We start from the raw sequence: 13,640 nt of genomic DNA on the forward strand, positions 1-13,640 counted from the left end.
TTCCCTACATTTAGTTAACTTAAAGATCTGTAAAATGGGGACTTCCCTGGTGGCGTAGTGGTTAAGAATCCACCTTCCAATGCAGGGGTCATGGGTTCGATCCCTGGTCCGGGAAGATCCCACATGCTGCGGAGCAACTAAGCCCGTGTGCCACAATTACTGAGCCTGCACTCTAGAGCCCATGAGCCACAACTACTGAGCTTGTGTGCCACAACTACTGAAGCCCGCAAGCCTAGAGCCTGTGCCCCACAACAAGAGAAGCCACTGCAATGAGAAGCCCCTGCACTGCAACGAAGAGTAGCCCCTGCTCGCTACAACTAGAGGAAGCCAGCCTGCAGCAACGAAGACCCAACACAGCCATAAATAAATAAATAAATAAATTTATTAAAAAATAATAATAAAAGGAAAAAGGCTTTAAAAAAAAGATCTGTAAAATGAAAATACACGTACTATATTTATTGGAAAAAAATCCTCATATAAGTGGACCCATGCAGTTCAAGCCTGTGCTGTTCAAGGGTCAATTGTACTGCAAATAGTTAAACACTGTGCATAACAGATGCATCTCTCCATTTATCTGTCTTAGGAGTCTTTCAAACTTTTCAAACTTTTGTATATTTTTGAAGAGGTATATATTTCATACAGTAAAAAACTAGATTTTTAAAGTACCATCCAATGTAACCATCATGCAAATCAAGGTAAGAATATTTCCATCACCCCAGAAAGTTCCCTGGTGCCCTTTTTTCCATGAATATCCTACTCCCCAGAGGCAACCATTGTTCTGATTTCTATCACTAAGAGATTAATTTTCCCAGTTCTTGAACTTCATATAAATGGAGTGGATTCATAGAGTGTGCTCTTGCGTGAGGCTTCTTTTACTCAGCATAAAATGTTTGGGAGATTCATCCATGTTGTCACATGTATCTGTAATTCATTCCTTTTTATAGTTGAGCAGTAGTCCATTTCCCAACACCTGGAATTGCTGGTCTTTTTACTTTGAGTCATTCTCAAGGGTATGAAGTGGTAACTCATCACGGTTTTAATTTCAGTTCCCTAATTATGAAAGATGCCAGCACCCTTTTTATTTGCTTACTGGACATTCGTATGCTTTCTTTTTTTTTTTTTTTTTTTTTTTTTTTTTTTGCGGTACGCGGGCCTCTCACTGCTGTGGCCTCTCCCGTTGCGGAGCACAGGCTCCAGATGCGCAGGCTCAGTGGTCACGCCTCACGGGCCCAGCCGCTCCGCGGCATGTGGGATCTTCCCGGACCGGGGCACGAACCCATGTCGCCTGCATCAGCAGGCGGATCCTCAACCACTGCGCCACCAGGGAATCCCTCGTATGTTTTCTTTTGAGAAATATCTGTTTAACTCTTGTACTTATCTTTTTTAAAAAATTGATTTAGTAAGAGTTCTTTATATGTTCTAAATATGAGTCCTGTGTCAGATTTATCTGTTGTGAATAATTTCCTCCAGTCTGTGGTGTGCTTTTTTACTTCCCTAAGTGTGTCTTTTGGTGTTTTTAATTTTGATCATGACAAGTTTACCAATTTTTAAAAATACTTAATCCTTTAATGTCCTGCCTAAAGAAATCCCAAGGTCAAGAAGATATTCTCCTATGTTTTATTCCAGAAGCTTTATAGTTTTATCTTTTACATGTCGGTATGTGATCCATCTTGAATTAATTTCTGTATGTGATGTGAGCTAGGGGGAAAGTTTTTTTCCCCTATGGATATTAATTTGTAGAACATGGAAATCTATTTGATGGAGTCTCACACATAAATTTTCCTGGGTAAGTTATGCTTGTCATACACTCTGTCTCCCAAAGTTGATTATCCAGCTTCCTGTAAAGCCCCAGCTTGGAAGATAAAATGATGACAGTGAAAGAAACAAATCCCTAGTTGGAGAACAGAAAAAATACCAACTGCCCGTCTGTAATTTTGTCCAGCCTTTAGCTTCCCTCATTGTCTAAGCTGTGTTTGCCTTCCCATGGCCAGAGCCAATGAGGGCAGAGGTGAAGGGGAAGACAAACTTGGAGCTGGATGATAGGAAACACCGGAGCAGTAGCTGAGAAAGTCCCACAGAGCTGAGCCAGGCTTGCTTGGAAGCTGGCTGGTTCTTTGGGGCCCTTAGCAGGAATGCTACCTGCCCATCCTCTCTACGTCTCTCTCCTGTGATTTGCCAAGGCCGGGAATATGAAATCTCAGAGGTGCAATGCAGATGACTGGTTCTGTGGGCCAACCCCTCCTCCTACAAGGCTAGAATATCCTCTGCAGCATTGCAACCTGTGATCTGGAAACAAGGTGGGTGGGAGGACCCAGTGCTAGTTGAGCATTGACTATGCAGCAGTTATCTCCATCCTAGGGGCTTGTGTATGTTATTCATTCATTCATTCCTTTGTTTCATTTGCCCTACCACCTTATGAGAAAGATTCCTCCTAATTTTACAGATGAGGAAACTGCGGTTCCAAGAGATTAAGTATTTTTCCCAGGATTTCTCCACTCATAAGTGTGGGAGTTAAGATTCTCCTTTCCACTGTCCCCTCCACTGCAGCACATTTCCACTGTGCTCCAGCCCTCCCCAACCACTTGCTGCAGAGAAATTAGACCACTGCATGGTCACAGTCTTTCATCCTGAGGAACCTGCAAACAAGCAAAAAGAAATACATATGGTGTATTCCCCATTGACGTTTACCCCCAAATAACCCCAGTTTCTTATGGCACCAAGAGCCGTTCAGGTCCAATGCAGGGATTTTGTTGTATCAAATAAAATCTAATATAAAATTATTTTGGACATTCCTTTGGACTTAATTGACTCAACCAACCCTCTTGAGATGGTACTGAAGAATCAGCAAGCTCTTTGCACACTGCCACACGTCTTAGTCCATCAGGGCTGCTACAACAAAAAGACCATGCATTGGGTGGCTTAAACAACAAACATTTAGGGAAGCCCCCACCTGTGCACATTCGCTCCAGAATAAGATCTGGTGTAACCCCTGGTTAGCCAAGGCCCATAGAAGTGTTTCTTCCAAAAACAGGAGGGGTTGGTGCCCCAAAGTCTAATTTAAGACATTTCCGTCCCCAACACAGAGAACAAGGAAACTTTGAAGTTTATATTTCTTTTCCCCTAAGAAAAAGTTTCAAAAGTCTCAGATAAATGTTTTAGACAAGGCTCAAGGGTAAAGCACTGGGCTTCGGGCCCCCTTCCCCTCCTTTCCCCTCTAGGCATCTCTGCACGTGGAAAGGTGTCCACAAGCCCAGCCCCCTTGGGGGGAAGGCAGAGGAATAGGAGAGACTGCCCCCTCTCTGAGGCAAACTCTGGGGTGTAAGGTTTAAGTTCTTCTATTTGTCACTTTCCTGTTATACACACTTCTGTTCCAGGCTTGGTAAAGGATTGTACTGTTTCTCAGATGCCAATGGAGGCTCAGAAGGAAGTAACGCAGGGTCACACAGTTAGTGACAGGCTGAGCTGGGATTCCAACCCAGGCTGCCTGGCCCCAGAGCTTCGAGCTTTTAGGTTGAACCAGCAGCCTTTCCTGTCTTAAGTCTTTTCATCCAGCCAGCCCAGGGCTCCCTCACTCTTGCCCTGAAGGAAGCTTCCTCTTGTCTACCCTGAGTCTCTCTTTTTTTCTTTTTTTTTTTTTGGCGGTACACGGGCCTCTCACCGTTGTGGCCTCTCCCACAGGCTCCGGACGCGCAGGCTCAGCGGCCATGGCTCACGGGCTCAGCCGCTCCGCAGCATGTGGGACCTTCCCGGACCGGGGCATGAACCCGCGTCCCCTGCATCGGCAGGCGGACTCTCAACCACTGCGCCACCAGGGAAGCCCACCCTGAGTCTCTCTTGCTGTCCCTCTTGCTTTGCTTCCTCTGCCTTAGGCGGAGACGCTCACTCCTCTGGCAGTCTCGGGCACTCCTGACCACAGCCATCTCTCAGCTTCTCTCTCCTTCCCCAAGCAAGAACTCCATCCTCAAGGCCAGCGGTTTCAGATAAACCCTTCATTCCAAGCCTCTCCCCGCTATCACTTTGTGTTTCAACGCTGGCTTCTCTCTACCTCCTCCCAGAGTCCTCCTTGGCCCTGACTGGGTGCCGCCGTGCCCCGTACAATCCGTGTGGCTTTTTCCTCCATCTTAGCAATTACACAGGCTTCATCATCTAATGCTTTCAATCCTACTTACGGAAGTCATGTAATTCAACCTGTTCTTTCCAACTGCTCTGTTCTAGTTCCCAGAGGCCCTGCATGGGCATGTCCTATAGAGGTGATATTTTCTCTCTGGCTAGGGTAATGGCAAGAATGCAAGTTCTCAGGCCCAAAAGGTTCTGCTTTGGCCACTTACCAACTCTGTGGCTTTGAGGGAGTTTCTGACCCTCTTGGAGGGTCAGTTTCCTTGTCTCTAGCTCTCTTCTCCTTGGACTCTTATGAGGAGTAACTGGTATAAGTGTTTCATTCATTCCAAAAATATTTCCCTTTTGAGCGAGTGACATGCATTGAGTATCAAGCACTGTGTCCCCACCTCCAGTTTAGTAGCTTACAAGTAAGCAGATAAGGTACCTCCTGGCTGTGTCTGACACGCACTAGGGACTTAGAAAATGTGTGGTCCCTCCTCCCTCTCCGGACCGGGAAAGATCTCTTTACATTTAGTTCACTGGAAAATTTCCCATTTCTCTGCAGTTTCCCAGGAACAAGCGGTCTCTGGTGTGGTTTTGCAAATTAGTACATCCCTCTGCAGATGGCAGGCCTGAGATCAGAGAATTACACCCCGGCTACAAAGTCACATGGCAGGCTGCTGGGTGGGTGTCAGGGATGGCACCAGATTGAGTTGGAAGACTTTTTTCCCCTCCCCTCCCTGCCCCTCTCCATCCTGATTGGATAGTTCCAGGCCTTGCTGAGTTCCTGGTCTACCCTTTCATCTTCTCCGTCCTGGTGTGCCTACTTTTCTCCAGCTCTAGTGAAAAAGAGAATTGATTAATCTGTGTATCTGGGAAGCCCACGGGCAGGGCAGGCAAGGCTCAAACAAGGTCTTAGGGCACTCTCTGTCTTTTCCGCTGCCCTTTTACAGTCCCCAGCTGACCTTCATGTAGCAAGAAACATGCTCCATGGCAGCCCCAATTCTGTTTCCTACTCACTTAACACCTCTGTGGGAAAGACCACCTTTCCCAGTAGATTCAGCACAAAACTCCAGGGACGGCCTCTGACTGGCCCTGCCTGATCACATGCCTGGTTCGGAAGCATTAGCTGTGCATGTAGGGTTGGGTATTCTAATGGGGTGTATGTCTGCCTTTGGGAGCTGGCGTGAGCAAAGGGGCAGGGTCAGCTCCCCAGAACCTCACCGAATGAACTTCCTCCCAGAAAGAGTGGCGTGTCGCCAGAAAGGAGGAGGGCTGTCGGACAGGCAAAACCAGCAGATACGGCCCATCGATGCCCTGACTTTCAAAGCCTCAGTTCCGTACCCACAGCTGCTGGTGGTGCCTCTGCCTCTTTTCAGAGAAGCTACAGGGAGAAAAGAGCGTGGTTGTTGAGGTCAGGTGGATCTGGGTACAAACTGTATTTGTGAGAAATTCCCTGGTGGTTCAGCGGTTAAGACTCGGCGCTTTCACTGCCGGGGCCTGGGTTCCATCCCTGCTTGGGGAACTAATATTCCGCAAGCCGCACAGTGCGGCCCAAAACCAAACCAAACCAACAACAAACAAACAAAAAACAAACTGTAGTTGTGTACCCCAAACTGTGGGTATGGAACTGTGTGACATGAATCAAATTCCTCAATTTCCTCATCTATAAAATGGGGATAACAGTTCCTACTTCACAGACTTACTGTGAGTATTAAACAAGCCAACCACCAAGTCCTGCACTTGTTGTAGACGAGATAGTTAATCTATGTCTGATCTCCTTGCCTTTGGTTCCTGACCTCCTACTCACTTAACACCTCTGTGGGTCCCAACTCCTGAACTCAGACCAGGTCTGTCTGTACTTAGGGGCCCACCCTCTCCTCCCGCCTGGACTGAATTCACAGAGGGGCTCACTGTGGTCAAGTGGCAGAAGTTCTTACCAGGACATGATGCACGTGGGTTTTTTTGTTTGTTTGTTTTTTGTTTTTTTTGCGGTACGCGGGCCTCTCACTGCTGTGGCCTCTCCCGTTGTGGAGCACAGGCTCCGGACGTGCAGGCTCAGCGGCCATGGCTCACGGGCCCAGGCACTCCGCGGCATGTGGGATCTTCCCGGACCGGGGCACGAACTCGCGTCCCCTGCATCGGCAGGCGGACTCCCAACCACTGCGCCACCAGGGAAGCCCGATGCACGTGGTTTTGTGTTTGTTTGTTGTTTCCATCTTGATGAAAAATGTGCCGGTTTTACGCTGTCACAGAACAAAGAGAACCTTGACATATGTGAACCTATGAACATACATAGAACCTCTATTTATGTGCCTGATTTAATTAATTGAGTTTCATGTTCTATCATCTTAAGAATGCTGCATTTCTTAGGGATGGAACTTTCCCCTTCCTTCCTTCCTCTCTTTCTCTCTCTCTCTCTCTCTCTTTCTCTTTCAACCAATACTGCTTTAGTGCATGCTGTGCCCCCGGCTCTGGGCTAGATGCTGGGGGTCGGCTGGTGAACAAGATGGACACAACCGCACCTTCACAGAGCTGAATGGCTAGCAGGGGAGATTATATATATATATATATATATATATATATATATATATATATATATATATATATAAAATGTCTTGTAAGTGTAGCTGACAGGACTGCACTGGATGTGGGGAAAAAAAAAAAAAAAAAAAAAAAAAAAAAAAGTGGCTCTGGCCAAGAAATTAATGGAGAAAGGCAATTGCAAAATTTGGATGGCACTTTATGTAGTAGCCATTAAGAGATATTTGGCTTAGCAATGGGCTTGTATACTTACTCCCCCCAGAACTAAGGAAGAACAATGCACAAGTGCAAGGAGATGTGGATTAAAAATAATAATAAAGGAACTAACACTTCAATGCTTAATAATATGATGGACAAACTCCATTTTGGGAAGAGAGGTGGTTTCATAAGTACGAATCAGTTGGAAAACCAGATCTAGAGCTAGAGGTCATGAATATTGCCAAGGACTCTGCTTTATTTAACCAGTCTATGGGACTTTTTAAAAATGAATCTGATACATTCTCTCTGGCAACTGTGGACTTCACCACTTTTTATTGTTTTACCCAAAGTTGATTCTGAAATGTATTTTATTTGCCTGGCCCTCAAGGCATTCAAGTAAGATGATATGGTCTCTGAGATTTAACTTTGTTCTAAGATGTATGTGTGCGTGGGAGGGTGGTATTTACCCATTTGATTTATGCAATGTTTACCCATTGGAAAATCGGAAAAATATAGAAACAGGTTTGCAATCCGTGATGACTGCTGTGTGTGGCTCGTTGAGAAATCTTTGCTTTGCTTGGTATTCCCATGTATAAGATTAGCTGCGTTGTGGGACTCAGAGCCCCAGAATTCCTCGCTGTTCTCAGAAATTGGATTGCCAAAGGTAACTGCCAGTTATTATCCTGCTAGAACAGTCATCTAGCCTTGTCTCATTCCCAAGAGATGTCAAGACTATGTTTCTCAACCTGTCTGTACCTAAGAATCACCTGGGAAGATTTTTAAAAAACGATAATTGCTTAGTCTACCTACTTAAAGATACTGTTTTCAATGATCTGGATGCAAATTGAGCATTTGTATTAAAAAACAAAACCAGAGATCAGATCAAGATGGTAGAGGAGGTTGTGGAGCTCACCTCCCCCAACAAACCCATCAAAAATTCATCTGGGCTTCCCTGGTGGCGCAGTGGTTGAGAGTCCGCCTGCCGATGCAGGGGACACGGGTTCGTGCCCCGGTCCGGTAAGATCCCACGTGCGGCGGAGCGGCTGGGCCCGTGAGCCATGGCCGCTGAGCCTGCGCGTCCAGAGCCTGTGCAAAAAGAAAAATTCATCTACATGTGGAACAATTCTCACATTAAACTAACTGGAAATTGGCAGAGGAATTCCTATACAACCAAAGCTGCAAGAAAGATGTCCACATAACTGGGTAGGATGGAAAAAAGGCATAGTGTCAGGACCTCCACCCCTGGAAGGAATCCGAAAGCAAGAGAAGGTCCTCACGGGTGGACCCTCACCCTGGTAAGTGAGCAGGTAGAGCCATAGACTGGGCTTCTTGGTCCTGGGGTCCTGTGTGGAGGAGACAAGACCCCTTGGCTGCTGGGAGAATTACTGGGACATATACAAGGGCTGGAGAAACCTAGACTACTCACAAAGGGTGCACCAGTCCAGCTTGCCAGCAATTAGGTGGACAGAGTTCTGCCCTGGCAGCTGCCACCTCTTTGTACTGCGCAGTCTGAGTGATGTGAACACCCTGGTCCTGCTCATTCCACATCACAGCTTGGCACAGGATGCCCTCCAGCTGGACCCTGGGAAAAGACACAGTCTCGCTACACAGAGACAGCCCAGGGGCTTGGGGTGTGGTCCAGGTGGGGCAGTAATGCCATTGTCAGTGCGTATTTGAACAGAGCTGGAAACCAGCATGCCTAGGTCCTGGCTTCCAGCTGAGCAAACTCTCTGACTCTGCCCATTCCCATGACAGTTTGATGCTGGATCTGGGGCAAATAGACCCTGGGAGAAGACTCTATCTAGGGATGCAGACATGGCCCAGAGGCCTGGGGTGTGGTCCAAGTAAGTCAAAGGTGGCTATTGTTGATGCTTCCTCCAGCAGTGCCTCAGGAGTGACCAGCATGCCGTGGTCCATTTCCCAGCTAAGCAAGTACTTCGGCCCCATCCACTCCAGCCACAGCTTGGTGCTGGATCAGGACCGACAAGTCCTGGGAGAAGTCTGCCACAGAGGCAGTCCAGATCTCTGGTGGCAGTGCGGCTACCTCAATTCCTGAAGCCACAGTGCCCTGCCCTGACCCCCAGGCCCAGGCTAGCATACACTTTGGCCCTGCCCACACCATGCCCCAGCCTTGCAATAGAACTGCGACAACCACAACAGTGGAAAGGATCCTCAAACACCTACACAGGCCGTGCATCAAACCTCTGCGAGTGAATGAGCATCACTGTTTCAGCCCTTCTCTCCCTTAGGACAGGGCATGAACTCAAGAGGGATGCAGCATGATTGACCCTGACCCTCACGGGTGCTACTACAACTGGGGAACAGACCCAACCCCTAATGGTCAGCAATAGCCAGGTAGCAGAGAGGAAGTTCTGCCTCATACCCTACATAGGTTTTAGATACCCCAATACTAACCACCCCCCCATCAAGGTGATAGTGTTCAGCACACCCTGAGGAAAGACATGGCCCATGTCGAAACCAGCCTTCACACCAATAGTATTGGACACACACAGTCTACACAGGGACACTCCTACATAAAAGCACCCCTTCAAGGCCACAATACATAATTTAGAATTTTTCCTAAATTCATAGGGACAGAGAGAGTTAAATAATATGAAAAGGCTTAGGAACTACTGCCAATTAAAAGAGCAAGAGAAGTCCCCTGAAAGAATAAATAATGAAACAGAGATCACCAGTCTATTAGACCATGAGTTCAAAAGGGTCGTAATAAAAATGCTAACTAAATTAAGAAAGATTATTGGCATAAATGCAGATTACTGCAACAAGGAACTAGAAACTATGAAGATGAATGAATCAAAAATAGGCAACTCAGTTTCTGAGATAAAAAGCAATCTAGAAGCAATGAATAGCTGACTAAGTGACACAGAAGAACAAATAAGTAATCTGGAAGGCAGAATAATGGAAATCACCAATCAAAACAGCAGAAAGAAAAACAAATTAAAAAAAAAAAAAACATATGAGATCTCTTGGATAAAAAAAGTATGCCAACCTACTCATAATAGGGGTTCCAGAAGGAGAAGAGAGAGAGAAGGGGATCTAAAATGTGTTTGAAGAAATTATGGCTGAAAACTTCCCAAACTTAAAGAAGGAAACAGATATCCAGGTACAGGAAACACGGAAGGCCCCAAACAAAATGAATTTGCAAATGATACGACCAACAAAATATACAAACAGCTCACAAAAGTCAATATCAAAGAAACAAACAGCCCAATCAAAACATGGACAGAAGACCTGATTAGACATTTTTACTAATAAGGACATGTAGATGGCCAACAGTTACATGAAAAGATGCTTAACATTGCTAATTATTAGAGAAATGCAAGTCAAAACCACAATGAGGTGTCACCTCTCACTGGTCAGAATGGCTATCGTCAAAAAGTCTGCAAATAATAAATGCTGGAGAGGGTGTAGAGAAAAGGGAACCCTCTTGTACTGTTGGTGGGAATGTAAATTGGTGCAGCCACTATGGAAAACGGTATGGAAGTTCCTTAAAAAACTAAAAATAGAGCTGCCATATGATTCAGCGGTTCCACTCCTGGGTATATACTTGGAAAAAACAAAAACTCTTTCAAAAGATACACACACCCCAATGTTCAAAGCAGCACTATTTATAATAGCTAAGACGTGGTGGGAAACCAAGTGTTCATCAACAGATGTATATGTATATATATATATATATATATAAAATGTCTTGTAAGTGTAGCTGACAGGACTGCACTGGATGTGGGGAAAAGAAAGAGAGAAATCAAGAACGATTCCAATGATTTTGGCTGTGCAGATGGCAGGGTGATGTTGCCATGGTCTGATATGGGGGAGTAGCATGGTCTAATATGAGCTTGGGGGATCAGGAGCTCTGTTTTGGACACACTAGAGAGAAATCAAGAACGATTCCAATGATTTTGGCTGTGCAGATGGCAGGGTGATGTTGCCATGGTCTGATATGGGGGAGTAGCATGGTCTAATATGAGCTTGGGGGATCAGGAGCTCTGTTTTGGACACACTGAGTTTGAATTTGTCTGGTAGAAATCCACATGGATATGCAGAGAAGCAGGTGGAACTTGGAGGTCAGGGCAAGGTCAGCTCCTGGATGAGCCCAGAGGGGAGGGTAGGACCAAGGCCTGCCTCAGGCCTCTGCAGTTGGAGATTGGACCATGAGGGAAGCCCAGCAAAGAGACCCAAAAGGAGTAGCCAGGGAGGCTCAGTCATCATCCTCAACTTCAATACAAGTTTCAACCTCAATACAAGTTTCCTTGTATCACTAGGCATTAGTGGTTAATTACCCTTCCTTCCTAGGGTGGGTGAGGCTCTAGGACGACGCAGTAAAAGTGCTCAAGACAGTGCAAGTATATCTTAGCTAAAAATAAACACCTTTTCTCTGACACTTCTCAAAAATTGCTAAACCCGCCTTCTGGTCTTAGCTGTGAGGTGAAAGCATCTCGGGGAGGGCTGGAGCCCTACTAGACCAGGCGGTCCAGGCACCTGGCACCTAGGACTAGCCGAGGCCCATCCCCAAGCCAGCGGGCTTGTGCAACAGGCTTGGCCCCCAAAGGGGAGGCCTGGACACCCCCAAGAACAGGGCCTGGCTGAAGCCTGTGATTAAGGAGGGTGAGCATTTCAAGTCCTTGTAATTGTGCTATTCAATAGAAATGTGACCTCATTCTATGCTCCTGAGCCCTGAAGCCCTCTCAGAGGTCCAGGGCAAAGGGAAGAGAGGCAGGTGTGCTCCATTTCAGCCTCCATAAAATGGGACTAATAGCTGCAGATCTGTAAATAAGTGTAAGGACTAGTATCTTTCAGTAGCCCCCTCGCCTCTTAGGCACTCACCCCCTCACCTGCCTCACTCTAGTACCATCTAGAGGAATAAGAATGTCAGTAGAGGACTTCCCTGGTGGTGCAGTAGTTAAGAATCTGCCTGCCAATGCCAGGGACATGGGTTCGAGCCCTGGTCCGGGAAGATCCCACATGCAACTAAGCCCGGTCGCCACAACTACTAAGTCTGTGCTCTAGAGCCCGTGAGCCACAACTACTGAGCCCATGTGCCATGTCTACTGAAGTCTGAGTGCCTAGAGCCGGTGCTCTGTGACAAAGAGAAGCCACCAGAATGAGATGCCCATGCACCGCAACCAAGAGTAGCCGCAACTAGAGAAAGCACACGCACAGCAACAAAGACCCAACGTGGCCAAAAATAAATAAATAATTAGTTTAAAAAAAAAAACTTAAAAAATATATATTAAAAAAAAGGGACTTCCCTGGTGGTGCAGTGGTTAAGAATCTGCCTGCCAATGCAGGGGACACGGGTTCGAGCCCTGGTCTGGGAAGATCCCACATGCCACGAAGCAACTAAGTCCGTGTGCCACAACTACCGAGCCTGCGCTCTACAGGCCGTGTGCCACAACTACTGAAGCCCGCGCACCTAGAGCCCGTGCTCCACAACAGGAGAAGCCACCGCAATGAGAAGCCCACGCACCCCAACAAAGAACAGCCCACGCGCAGCAACGAATACACAACCCAACCATAAAATAAATAAATAAATAAACTTATATTAAAAAAAAGAATGTCAGTAGAAAAAGACAATAAACTCTTCTCAAATGGTGGCATTTCAGGGCCCACAGTTATCAGGGTGTGGGTTGTGCTTACGGGATGGAGGTGGCACAAGGGAACCTTTTCAAGTCTTTGCCTTCTGCCTGGGACTAGGTCAGCGCTGTCTCTACTTCCAGTAAAGCAAGTCCTCCCGGGATATTAAATCCAGCTTGAGAAAGATCTATCTATTAATTAAATTGTCTCATTTAATTCAACAATGAATCACACACTTTGGGAGCACTGGGCTGTGAGGCCGGTCCAGTGCAGGAGGCAGATGAGGAAATGAAGAGCTTCAAGCCAGGGATGTCTTAAGATGCCAGGGGCAAGTTCTGAGAACTTTAGCAGCTTGGAGGAAGTGAGCTGGGCCAGTCAGGAGGTGAGGGAGGGCTTCCAGGAGGAGGTGGCACCCGAGTCCTGAGTGGTGAGTTGGATCGCATGAATAAAGGTGAGTTGGTTGGCCTCTGGGCAAAGGGTAATTTGAAGGTCGTTTGGCTTGTGATTTGATAGGTCCAGGGACTGAGGCTACATTTCTGGTTATTCTGTGAATGTGTGGGTGACTCGTGACAGTCACCTAATTTCTCTGGTTTTAAACCCATGGAGCTACTAACCACATCTGGGAAATGTGCAGTTCAAGCAAACTAACATATGTCAAAGAACTCTGAAGAGTTCAAGAATGATGGGACAATCGAGATGCAATGCATTCTCATTACCATTGATTATATTAGAGGTGGGGGAAGTTGCTCTTGGCCCTCAGATCCTAGGAATTTTTGAACCTGGAATCAGATGTGTGCTTGGTTACCTGGAAGCAGGCAACACAGCAGGGCCACTGGAAAAAGAGTTTGGCTTCAATGAATTTACCTAGAATTATGCAATCAGAAAATCTAGAAAGAAGCTGTTTTCATTTTAGCATACATCCAGATTTTGTGTTTTATGGTTTTGATTTTGATTTTGATTCATGTTTGTGGGAATGGGCACCATCATCTTTTTCAATGTTTTGACCCTGGAAAGGATAGTACAATATCTTAAATTTCTAGTCAGTTCCCACCCCTTTCCAAACAACCTTCCAGAAACAGCTCAACCTCAACTCAACTCCCTAACTATGTTCATCACTCCCTTTTGCAGGCTGTGATCATTTGGAAGCTTCTGGAATCAAAAAATCGTATCATAGCTCTGGAAATTATTGATACTAAACAGTGTCC

This window comes from Lipotes vexillifer, unplaced genomic scaffold (assembly GCF_000442215.2).
Source record: "Lipotes vexillifer unplaced genomic scaffold, Lipotes_vexillifer_v1.1 scaffold216, whole genome shotgun sequence".
Classification (NCBI taxonomy): domain Eukaryota; kingdom Metazoa; phylum Chordata; class Mammalia; order Artiodactyla; family Lipotidae; genus Lipotes; species Lipotes vexillifer.